At 44.7% G+C, this 12606-nt stretch overlaps 1 pseudogene; it reads left to right on the plus strand.

Moving 5' to 3' along the window:
• The first annotated feature begins 250 nt into the window (after positions 1-250).
• Positions 251-12606, plus strand: part of LOC141235430 (uncharacterized) — a 127658-nt pseudogene continuing 115302 nt past the window's right edge.

The following is a 12606-nucleotide window of genomic DNA, read 5'->3' on the forward strand; positions in this document are numbered from 1 at the left end:
GCACCGGAGCCTGGCCGTGCAAGGGTGCAGGGGAGCCCTTACCGGGCGGTTAATATTGAGGGGAATCTGGCCTGCTTCTCGGAGCCCCAGGCTCTGGGGGGCCCATGGCCAGATTGCCCTCTCATGTGCGGCGAGCAGCGAGCGATCCCTCCAGCTCCGCTGCTGACAGAAGATAATGGCAGTGGAGCTGAGGGATCCGTCCTCTGCTTCCTGCCCGGCGCTTCCTCCCTGACACAGGCTCGTACAGCTTGATGACATCATCAAGCAGCTCGGGCCTGTGTAAGGGAGGAAGTTACCAGCAACAAGGAGGATGCTGCGGGAGCGTACTGAGAGGTAAGTTGTGTTTTGTTTTGTTTTTTGTACTGATACACTGGGGAGAGGAACAGGAGAATGAGGGGAGGTGGGGGGGAGAGCAATGATGGGCAGAGCAGTGATGGGCAGAGCAATGATGGGCAGATCAGTGATGGGAAGAGCAGTGATCGGCAAAGCAATGATGGGCAGAGCAGTAATGGGCAGAGCAATGATGGGCAGAGCAATGATGGGCAGAGCAGTGATGGGCAGAGCAATGATGGGCTGATCAGTGATGGGAAGAGCAGTGATGAGCAGAGCAGTGATGGACAGAGCAATGATGGGAGAGCAATGATGGGCAGAGCAGTGATCGGCAAAGCAATGATGGGGAGAGAAATGATGGGCTGAGCTATGATGGGGACAGTGGGGATGAGCAGAGCAATGATGGGGACGGGAAAAGCAATGATGAGGATGGTGGGGATGGGGAGAGCAATGATGGGGATGGTGGGGATGGGGAGAGCAATGATGAGGATGGTGGGGATGGGAGAGTAATGATGAGGATGGTGGAGAAGGGGAGAGCAATGATGGGGATGGTGGGGATGGGTAGAGCAATAATGGGGATGGTGAGAATGGTGGGGATTGGGAGAGCAATGATGGTGCTGGGGAGAGCAATGATGGGGGTTGCTGGGAGAGAGCAATGATGGGGGTGCAGTGCTGGGAGAGAGCAATGATGGGGTACTGGGAGAGAGCAATGATGGGGGTGCTGGGAGAGCAATGATGGGGGTGCTTGGAGAGAACAATTATGGGGTGCTGGGAAAGAGCAATGATGGGGGTGCTGGGAGAGAGCAATGACAGGGGTGCTGAGAGAGAGCAATGATGGGGGTGTTGGGAAAAAGCAGTGATGGGGGTGCTGGGAGAGAGCAATGATGGGGGTGCTGGGAGAGAGCAATGATGGAGGTGCTCGGAAAGAGCAATGATGGGGGTACTTGGGGAGAGTAGTGATGGGGGTGCTGGGAGAGAGCAATGATGGGGGTGCTGGGAGAGAGCAATGATGGAGGTGCCCGGTAAGAGCAATGACGGGGGTACTGGGAGAGAGCAGTGATGGTCGTGCTGGGGGAGAGCAATGATGGGGGTGCTGGGAGAGAGCAGCGATGGGGGTTTCACTTTGCTTGTACTGTAAAACCTGGTATATTTTCCGTGTGCACATAGCCTTACAGTTAATTGGAGAGAGTCACAGAGACTGAATAATTTATACTATTGGCCGGTGGAGATTATAGTTAATGGGGGGCACAGTGCTGCTTATCACTTTATATTTTGATTACTAAGTGGCTAATAGTATATTAATGGGGGGGGGGTCTACATATCTGTATTCAGGGGCGCAGTGTGGGGGAAACACGTGTATATACACAATATATGTGACCTTGTTATCTTCTAGACTGGAGATCATCATGACAAGACGAGTCGTGGCTGGGAGATGTTGACATGAAGGTCTGACCAGATGGAGAAGAAACAGCAGAAACCGGCTCTGATCAGATGAGACGTCAGCGGTAAGTGCCTGGATGTAAATATTATTCTGTATCTGCGCTGTGTGACTTGGAGTGATAATGTTATCTGTAAAATCCCTTAGGCTGCATTCTCACATTTGTGTGAAATGTCCATGTGCTGTAAGATTTTTTTATTGGATGGTCAACAGACTCGTTGAGTTTTATAGATCCATTCACAAATCCATGAAAATCATGGATCTGAGAATAAGATCTGTGAGGGTCAGAGAATGTCCAGTTGTGATCTGATTTTGAGGATCAGAATAGGACATGCTCAATGCAGGAATGTAGCCTTATTATGTATAGCACAGTCAGGCTTGGACTGGCCCACAGGAGAACAGGAGAATCCTCCGGTAGGCCCTTGTGCAAGAGTGCAGGGTCGGCGTCAGCACCTCGCGCACCCCGGCAAGTGCCCGGGCCCTGAGCAGGCGGGGGGGCCACTCGCTGTTGGGCACCCCGCTGCGCTATGGGACCCGTGAGCGGAGGAGAGCGGTGTCAGTGCCCGCTCCCCTTCGCTTGCTCAGGGCCCCCGCAGCCGGCGGCACAATACTTACCTCTTCCCAGGCCTCTGCAGCAGCTCCTGTCTCTTCTGTGTCCTCTGACTGTGATGTCTCAGGTCAGAGGGCGTGGTGACCGCTTTCCACCGCGCTCTCTCCTGAGCCGTCACAGTGCAGAGCAGGAAGACGCCGGCGACGCGGGTGAGGGGTCTGGAGCAGCGGCAGCAGGTGAGAAGTGTGGTGAGTATTTCATTTTTTTTTCAATGTACGGAGGCATGGGGCATTATAAGGGATGGGGGTGTGACATCCTGCATGGGGCATTAAAGGGGGGGGAAGTGACATCCTGCATGGGGCATTACAAGGGGCGGGGGTGTGACATCATGCATGGGGCATTATAAGGGGGGGTGACATAATGCATGGGGCATTATAAGGGGGCGACATCCTTCATGGGGCATTATAAGGGGGGTGACATCCTGCATGGGGCATTATAAGGGGGGCGACATCCTTCATGAGGCATTATAAGGGGGACTCAGGATATACAACCGTGCACACCCAATATTAGAAAAATGAAAAAATCTTTATTACATGATTACACACTGACAACACAAGAAAAAATAAAAACTTTTAAAAACAGACAAGGCATAACAATATTCATGGGGGAGGAACAATAATAATGTTCCAAAGCAATAAATCCCCCTTTAGGCCACAGGTATAATATACATCAATTTTAATGTCTCATAATACAATAATGGTTTTTGACCAAGCTATGTCACCCTAGTAAAGGGTAGCACAGCACCACTAAACCAAACATAGGTAATGAACCAGGCATTCCCAAATAATCAGACTATACATCATAATAAATTGAGGAATGAAGGAATGAGTGGGAGTGATAACCTGCTAGCACTAGGGGCCCATATAGTATCAGCATTTACCAGAAAGTGTCATCCCACGTAAGGTACGACATTAAATCATGAATTGAATTATGTATGGCAAAACGGGCACTCCTGAGTAGTCAAGGGATAAATCAAAAATAAAAAATTGACATAGTTACCTGTTGTCACCAGAGACCCTACGCGTTACGCTGCTAGACCGCAGCTTCGTCAGGGGTATGTTGTCAGTGAACACATGTGTACATTAAATAATCTGTCCAATTTAGTGTGATTCCTTTCAGGTGAGTATAGATGCCCTCAGATAATCTCTCCAGCATCGTGGCAAGTCGGACGGTAACTTCCTATTTCCACAGCGTACCGCCCACGTGCTGTGATGTGACGCAACCGGAACTGGATAAGACGTCATATCCGGTCGGCGAACCGCCGCCCCTTCCTATCTCTCATGCGTTCCACCCAAACGCTATGGTGGAACGCAACCGGAACTAGGTAAAAGATCATATCCGGTTTTAGAAACCACCCCCTCAGGGATCAAGAGGGATGCAGTCCCCCAGGACAGCCACAACAGGAAAGAAGCTGGCACTCCCGGGGAAGATAGAACGCAAGGAACATGCATGGCCCCGGAAGTAGCGCGCCCGCCACAAAAATTTTTTACCGGTACAAAGAAAAGAGGGCTAGCCCTGATCAAGGAAAGTGCCTGGCCAGGCCAAAGAGCAAGATGAAAAATATGAATGGAGTCAGAAAGTCACCAAATGTGCATAGAAGTGTGACCAATAATGACAATACAAACATAAACATGAACATAAAAGACTTACCAGACAAACCAACTATGGGCAAACATAGAACAGACAACAATCATGTACAAATTGTGGACCATTACAGAGATGGCTAATGAAGCCAAGCAACAACATATATGGATATACGTACAATTATAAATAAGGACCTGGCATTTGAGATGATAAGAATGTTGGGGATTAACTTGTTATTGGATGGAGGAGATGCACAAGCCAGCCACACGAGAAGAGATGGAAGGATAAAAAGGATAAAAAGAAAAAAGGTTGAACCAGAGAGCCCTCAATCTAAGGCGGGATTCCAATAGCAAGGATACCATGGGAGTTTAGGCCAAGTAACCAGTAAATGAAAAATCCTCATTTATACCCCTAGGGGCCACTGTATCAAGAACAAAGATCCACCTTGATTCAGATCTCAATAGATCCTTGGTGTGATCTGAATTACGTGAATTGGGCCTCATCTTCTGGAGGCCCATTACTCGCAATTTATTGGGGCTACCAGAGTGGTATTGGAAGAAGTGCAGAGCCACCGAAGAGATGGCTTTGCCCTTCTTCAAATCCTGTTCAGCAAGATGGATGTTAGAAACATGTTGCTGTACCCGTCTACGGAGTTCCGCGACGTTTGACCAATATAAACCTTCGGACAAGGACAGGTCAATGCATATACAACATTGGTGGACCTACAATTAATAAAGTCCCTCAAAGGGTATTGAAGGTTGTCAGTCGGATTGGTGAAAGTTTTACCAGAAGAGAAAAATGGACAAGCAGAGCAATCGCCACAAGGGAATGAGCCCTTAAATTTACTACCACCCGAGGTACTACAACTAGGGCGTGTATAGTGACTGTGCATAAGTTTATCCCTTAAATTTGGGGCACGTCTAGCCGTCAACAACGGTCTCTCTGGTAAAATACTAGAAAGACGACTATCCGTCTTAAGTATATTCCAATGTTTCCGAAATAGACTACCCACTTCATTCCATTGATTGTTAAACCTGGTGATAAATCTAATCTGTGTATCCTCCATATTGACACGTGATTGTAGCAACATCTCCCGTGGTTTGACCAAAACCTTCTGGTGAGCCTTGGAAATTAGGGTGACATAGCTTGGTCAAAAACCATTATTGTATTATGAGACATTAAAATTGATATATATTATACCTGTGGCCTAAAGGGGGATTTATTGCTTTGGAACATTATTATTGTTCTTCCCCCATGAATATTGTTATGCCTTGTCTGTTTTTAAAAGTTTTTATTTTTTCTTGTGTTGTCAGTGTGTAATCATGTAATAAAGATTTTTTCATTTTTCTAATATTGGGTGTGCACGGTTGTATATCCTGAGTCTTTTTTCTTCTAAACTACATTATACAATTATATCAGGTTACTGTAGCACCCCGTTTTGCTCACTATTCTACAGCAGTGCCCACCTCCTTGCATAGGATATTTAGCTTTTGTCAGTTTTCTGACGTTCTAGGGTGGTTGCACGCAAATATTATATTGGTATGTAAATTATATGATTGCCACTAACTACATACAATTATATATATTTTTTTTCTTATATTTTGCTTTTTATACTGTCTAATTGGTTGTGATTCCCTTTTCAAGGATAATGGCGTTTGATTTTGAGGCCAGGGAAGCGGCTTGGAGCAAACAGAGTTTGACTGCTTTTCCTTCCCCTACATTGGCGGAGGATAATGATTTTAATCGTCTCGCACGGGATTTGACGGACCTGCACAAGTCAGTCACACGAGTCTGGTGGAACATATCTAGCCTTGAGGAATATCAGAGACTCTCTATCTATCCACGTGGATTGAGAGTCCAGATATTTCCAGCCTGGGAACCTACCCCAGAATTTAAGGCCATATGGGAATCAGGTTTATCACAGTGTTCCAATGTCCTAGTCAATATGCTAATCCAACATGACAGGGATCTTTTCCAGACATTGAAAATTCGCATTAAATCATTGGAAACACAGATGTCCAAATATGATTATAATAAATTTATAGTGCCCTTCCAAACTGAGTTGAGGGACACCATTGATCGTCTTGATAAAGATACCATGGAGAGGAAAAGAGCCAAGTTAAATAGGGATAAAGCTGATTATGACAGGAACCAAGCTTACAAATGGAAACATAGGGGCAACCTGCGTAAACCTTCATCTGTAAAATATACGGAAGGAGGATCCCTGTCAAGTATAGGCCACAGTGATCATTTTTTAAGCTCAGAAACGAGCGATACCGACGGCGGACGAGACGGGGGAAACGTAAGCAACGGCAGCAAAAAAACAGGATTAAATTCTGTGAGGACCATGGCCACCAGGACATACAAGAAGAGGAACAGATTTTAAGTCAGAACTCTGACCAACTTCAGATCATCAACCTTTCCACTTATACATTAAATGATGTTGAAAGGTCTGTATTACAGAAGGGTCTCTCTTTCTCTCCCATGGTACCGGTCGATAAATTTATCTTGCTAAAAGACTTGTATCTCTTTTGTAGGAGAATTATTCTCAAAGTCATCTACACTAAATCTGATTCATTCTCAGACCTCTCTTCCCCTACTGATAAACAGGTCTTCCGTGACTTACTTGAACTCCTAGAGGACAACCAGTCATACCAAGGTAGGAAAAAGTTTCCGCATCGATTACCTTCTAATATTCTACCATCCCTGTCTTTGGTTCCAGCAGTTTCTACATTTTTTGAGGTTATGAAAGATGAGATCAGGAGATTACCTGTCAATAATATATCTCATCAAAATTTAACCATGATGGAGAGGCGTGCCCTCCTTTGCCTGCAGAAAAACCAGGAATTCCTGATAAAGGAAGCAGACAAAGGGGGAAATATTGTTTTATGGCCTCGTGGCATGTACACTGCTGAAGTACATAGACAGCTCAATAACACCAGATTTTATTTGAGACTTCCCTCGGACCCCACACAGGTCTTCTCGGTCAAACTTGAACGACTACTTTTGAAGGCTTTTTCTATGGGAACCATTAATAAACAAGAGAGGGAATTTATGATAGTGAGGAAACCTACTATACCCACTTTCTATGTCTTGCCCAAAGTCCACAAAAATTTGGAATGTCCACCGGGTCGACCTATTGTGTCAGGCATAGGAAGCATTTGTGAAAAGGCATGTATTTACATAGATTTTTTCTTACAGCCCCTCGTTACCAGTTTACCCTCTTATCTCAGAGATTCATCTCATCTGATACGGACTCTTAACTCTCTTTGTTTACCTGACCAGTTCTTATTCATCACTGTTGATGTTGAATCGCTATATTCAAATATAGCCCACAAAGATGGCATAGCAGCAGTCCTCTATTTTCTGAATGCTACAAGTGGAGGTAATCGTTTACATGACTCTTTCATTGTGGACCTTTTGAACTTCATTCTTACCCACAATTATTTTGTGTTTGATCATATCTTCTATCGACAAATCTCTGGGACTGCCATGGGGGTACGGTGTGCGCCCTCCTTTGCCAACCTTTTTCTGGGTTGGTGGGAGGACACACACGTGTACCCCTCACAGGCATACAATCGGGGGGTCTTCAAGTGGCTACGCTTCATAGATGATATTTTGATTATCTGGATGGGCACGGAAGCCGAGGCACTTACTTTCATTGATAGGCTGAACGTTAATGACTTTAACATTCATCTTACCCATTGTGTATCTTCCTCTGCAGTTAACTTCCTGGATCTGGAGATCAGGAAAGTGGGTGGCTCACTTGTGTCCAAATTACATAGGAAATCGACTGCCACAAACAGTCTCTTACACTACCAAAGTTTTCACCCTAGAAACTTGAGAGACAGCATACCGGTGGGACAATTTTCAAGGGCCAAAAGGAACTGTACAACACAGGAGGATTACAAAACCGAGGCCAGCAATTTAACCTCACGTTTTCGGGAACGCGGATATCCTAAAGCGGTAATTTCCAAGGCTCACCAGAAGGTTTTGGTCAAACCACGGGAGATGTTGCTACAATCACGTGTCAATATGGAGGATACACAGATTAGATTTATCACCAGGTTTAACAATCAATGGAATGAAGTGGGTAGTCTATTTCGGAAACATTGGAATATACTTAAGACGGATAGTCGTCTTTCTAGTATTTTACCAGAGAGACTGTTGTTGACGGCTAGACGTGCCCCAAATTTAAGGGATAAACTTATGCACAGTCACTATACACGCCCTAGTTGTAGTACCTCGGGTGGTAGTAAATTTAAGGGCTCATTCCCTTGTGGCGATTGCTCTGCTTGTCCATTTTTCTCTTCTGGTAAAACTTTCACCAATCCGACTGACAACCTTCAATACCCTTTGAGGGACTTTATTAATTGTAGGTCCACCAATGTTGTATATGCATTGACCTGTCCTTGTCCGAAGGTTTATATTGGTCAAACGTCGCAGGAACTCCGTAGACGGGTACAGCAACATGTTTCTAACATCCATCTTGCTGAACAGGATTTGAAGAAGGGCAAAGCCATCTCTTCGGTGGCTCTGCACTTCTTCCAATACCACTCTGGTAGCCCCAATAAATTGCGAGTAATGGGCCTCCAGAAGATGAGGCCCAATTCACGTAATTCAGATCACACCAAGGATCTATTGAGATCTGAATCAAGGTGGATCTTTGTTCTTGATACAGTGGCCCCTAGGGGTATAAATGAGGATTTTTCATTTACTGGTTACTTGGCCTAAACTCCCATGGTATCCTTGCTATTGGAATCCCGCCTTAGATTGAGGGCTCTCTGGTTCAACCTTTTTTCTTTTTATCCTTTTTATCCTTCCATCTCTTCTCGTGTGGCTGGCTTGTGCATCTCCTCCATCCCATAACAAGTTAATCCCCAACATTCTTATCATCTCAAATGCCAGGTCCTTATTTATAATTGTACGTATATCCATATATGTTGTTGCTTGGCTTCATTAGCCATCTCTGTAATGGTCCACAATTTGTACATGATTGTTGTCTGTTCTATGTTTGCCCATAGTTGGTTTGTCTGGTAAGTCTTTTATGTTCATGTTTATGTTTGTATTGTCATTATTGGTCACACTTCTATGCACATTTGGTGACTTTCTGACTCCATTCATATTTTTCATCTTGCTCTTTGGCCTGGCCAGGCACTTTCCTTGATCAGGGCTAGCCCTCTTTTCTTTGTACCGGTAAAAAATTTTTGTGGCGGGCGCGCTACTTCCGGGGCCATGCATGTTCCTTGCGTTCTATCTTCCCCGGGAGTGCCAGCTTCTTTCCTGTTGTGGCTGTCCTGGGGGACTGCATCCCTCTTGATCCCTGAGGGGGTGGTTTCTAAAACCGGATATGATCTTTTACCTAGTTCCGGTTGCGTTCCACCATAGCGTTTGGGTGGAACGCATGAGAGATAGGAAGGGGCGGCGGTTCGCCGACCGGATATGACGTCTTATCCAGTTCCGGTTGCGTCACATCACAGCACGTGATTTCTCTGCAGTATCTGTGTATCATGAATCGTAGCATGTGTTAAAGGGGCCACTGAGACTCTTTCGCCCGGGGCCCAGAAAAACCTGGAGCCGGCCCTGCAAGAGTGTCCACCACCTTCTTATATGAGCAGCACTTGGCACAATATAATTGACTCACTATCTACAGACAAAGGCAGAATCTTATTCATTTACCAATCTACCCCATTCATTGTTATATATATTTGTAATTGAGAATAACGTCATATTTGCAAGAAGCTGAAACGTGGGGCCCTGGAGTTGGATAGTGGGGGGCCACTTGGCACCACAGTCAGACTCTGCTTGTGTCTCTTGTATTCGGCGGCTCTGTGTCCGGTCTTCAGTCTTCGATCAGGTAGTTTATTGTGTAGGACATATACTATTTTAGTGCCCTGCCCCCATCACAGAGATCGACCCCCATAACACTTGTAATGTAACTTGGGACAGGAGCTGACATTATGATACCACAATGGGTGGAGATAGATGTGGTCTGCCGTCTGTAAATGGCGCCCCCATAATTCCTGGTTCTACTTCAGGAATATTGAGGGTAGTAATGGCCACTTCCATCATTGTAACTGGGTAAAAACAAAAAAGTCAAGACAAGAAAACTCACATGACACTTTTATTTTCTTTCTTTTTATTTTTTATTGGAATAGCAATAAGCAACATTGTAATAAAATTATTACTGGCCCCTTAAGAAATTAAACTCTGATCACAATGACTCTCAGATCAGGCTCCATAAAGACCACAGAACTGGCTGTGGTCATTGAGGACTGGCTGAGAGTCATTGAAGCCAGAGATCCAGAGGAAGGCGAAGAAACCCCCCGGAGAGCTCTGCCTCAGGGGGGAAAAAAATTCCTTCCTGACCCCAGTGGTGGCGATCGGATATTTCCCTGGATCACGTCTGTCCTGCTGCATATTGCTGTATATCTACATGTATTATAAGCTCAGGCAAAGGAAAAGACAAATACACCCTACTCAAGAGGAGCTTACAATCTAATATACAGGCTGCTCCTGAGGGCATGCAGAATAATGTACACCCTGTCCGAGGAGCTTACAATCTAATATACAGTATACAGACTGCTCCTGAGGGCATGCAGAATAATGTACACCCTGTTTTAGGAGCTTAAAGCCTAATATACAGTATACAGATTGCTCCTGAGGGCATGCAGAATAATGCACACCCTGTCCTAGGAGCTTAAAGCCTAATATACAGTATACAGACTGCTCCTGAGGGCATGCAGAATAATGCACACCATGTCCTAGGAGCTTACAGCCTAATATACAATATAAAGACTGCTCCTGAGGGCATGCAGAATAATGCACACCCTGTCCTAGGAGCTTACAGCCTAATATACAATATACAGACTGCTCCTGAGGGCATGCAGAATAATGCACACCCTGTCCTAGGAGCTTAAAGCCTACTATACAGTATACAGAGTGCTCCTGAGGGCATGCAGAATAATGCACACCCTGTCCTAGGAGCTTACCATCTAATATACAGTATACAGACTGCTCCTGAGGGCATGCACAATAATGTACACCCTGTCCTAGGAGCTTACAATCTAACACAGTGTGGGGTGCCCACACACGTCCTCTTCAGCAAAGTGTCCTGTTCGACAAGTGTCTGACAGTCATTTCAATGGCAACCGACTAACGTCCATCCATCTCTTCTATCTTCACACAGGTATAACATCTGTTTGCTGTATCTATGTCACGTGCTGAACTCTCATCTTGAAACAATTTCTATGGTATAACATCTCTGCTTGCTGGATCTATGTCATATGCTGAACTCTCATCTTGAAACCATTTCTATGGTATAACATCTCTGCTTGCTGGATCTATGTCATCTGCTGAACTCTCATCTTGAAACCATTGCTATGGTATAACATCTCTGCTTGCAGGATCTATGTCATCTGCTGAACTCTCATCTTGAAACCATTTCTATGGTATAATGTGTCTGTTTGCTGGATCTATGTCATCTGCTGAACTCTCATCTTGGAACCATTTCTATGGTATAACATCTCTGCTTGCTGGATCTATGTCATCTGCTGAACTCTCATCTTGAATCCATTTCTATGGTATAATATCTCTGCTTGCAGGATCTATGTCATCTTCTGAACTCTCCTCTTGAAACCATTTCTGTGGTATACCATCTCTGCCTGCTGGATCTATGTCATCTGCTGAACTCTCATCTTGAAACCATTTCTATGGTATAACATCTCTGCTTGCTGGATCTATGTCATCTGCTGAACTCTCACCTTGAAACCATTTCTATGGTATAATATCTCTGCTTGCTGGATCTATGTCATCTGCTGAACTCTCATCTTCAAACCATTTCTATTGTATAACATCTCTGCTTGCTGGATCTATGTCATCTGCTGAACTCTCATCTTGAAACCATTTCTATGGTATAACATCTCTGCTTGCAGGATCTATGTCATCTGCTGAACTCTCATCTTGAAACCATTTCTATGGTATAACATCTCTGCTTGCTGGATCTATGTCATCTGCTGAACTCTCATCTTGAAACAATTTCTATGGTATAACATCTCTGCTTGCTGGATCTATGTCATCTGCTCAACTCTCATCTTGAAACCATTTCTATGGTATAACATCTCTGCTTGCTCGATCTATGTCATCTGCTGAACTCTCATATTGAAACCATTTCTATGGTATAACATCTCTGCTTGCTAGATCTATGTCATCTGCTGAACTCTCATCTTGAAACCATTTCTATGGTATAACATCTCTGCTTGCTGGATCTATGTCATCAGCTGAACTCTCATCTTGAAACCATTTCTATGGTATAACATCTCTGCTTGCTGGATCTATGTCACCTGCTGAACTCTCATCTTGAAACCATTTCTATGGTATAACATCTCTGCTTGCTGGATCTATGTCATCTGCTGAACTCTCATCTTGAAATAATTTCTATGGTATAACATCTCTGCTTGCTGGATCTATGTCATCTGCTCAACTCTCATCTTGAAACCATTTCTATGGTATAACATCTCTGCTTGCTCGATCTATGTCATCTGCTGAACTCTCATCTTGAAACCATTTCTATGGTATAACATCTCTGCTTGCTGGATCTATGTCATCTGCTGAACTCATCTTGAAACCATTTCTATGGTATAAT

This window comes from Phyllobates terribilis, unplaced genomic scaffold, assembly GCF_046119375.1.
Source record: "Phyllobates terribilis strain yellow unplaced genomic scaffold, ASM4611937v1 Scaffold_664__1_contigs__length_860015, whole genome shotgun sequence".
Lineage (NCBI taxonomy): Eukaryota > Metazoa > Chordata > Amphibia > Anura > Dendrobatidae > Phyllobates > Phyllobates terribilis.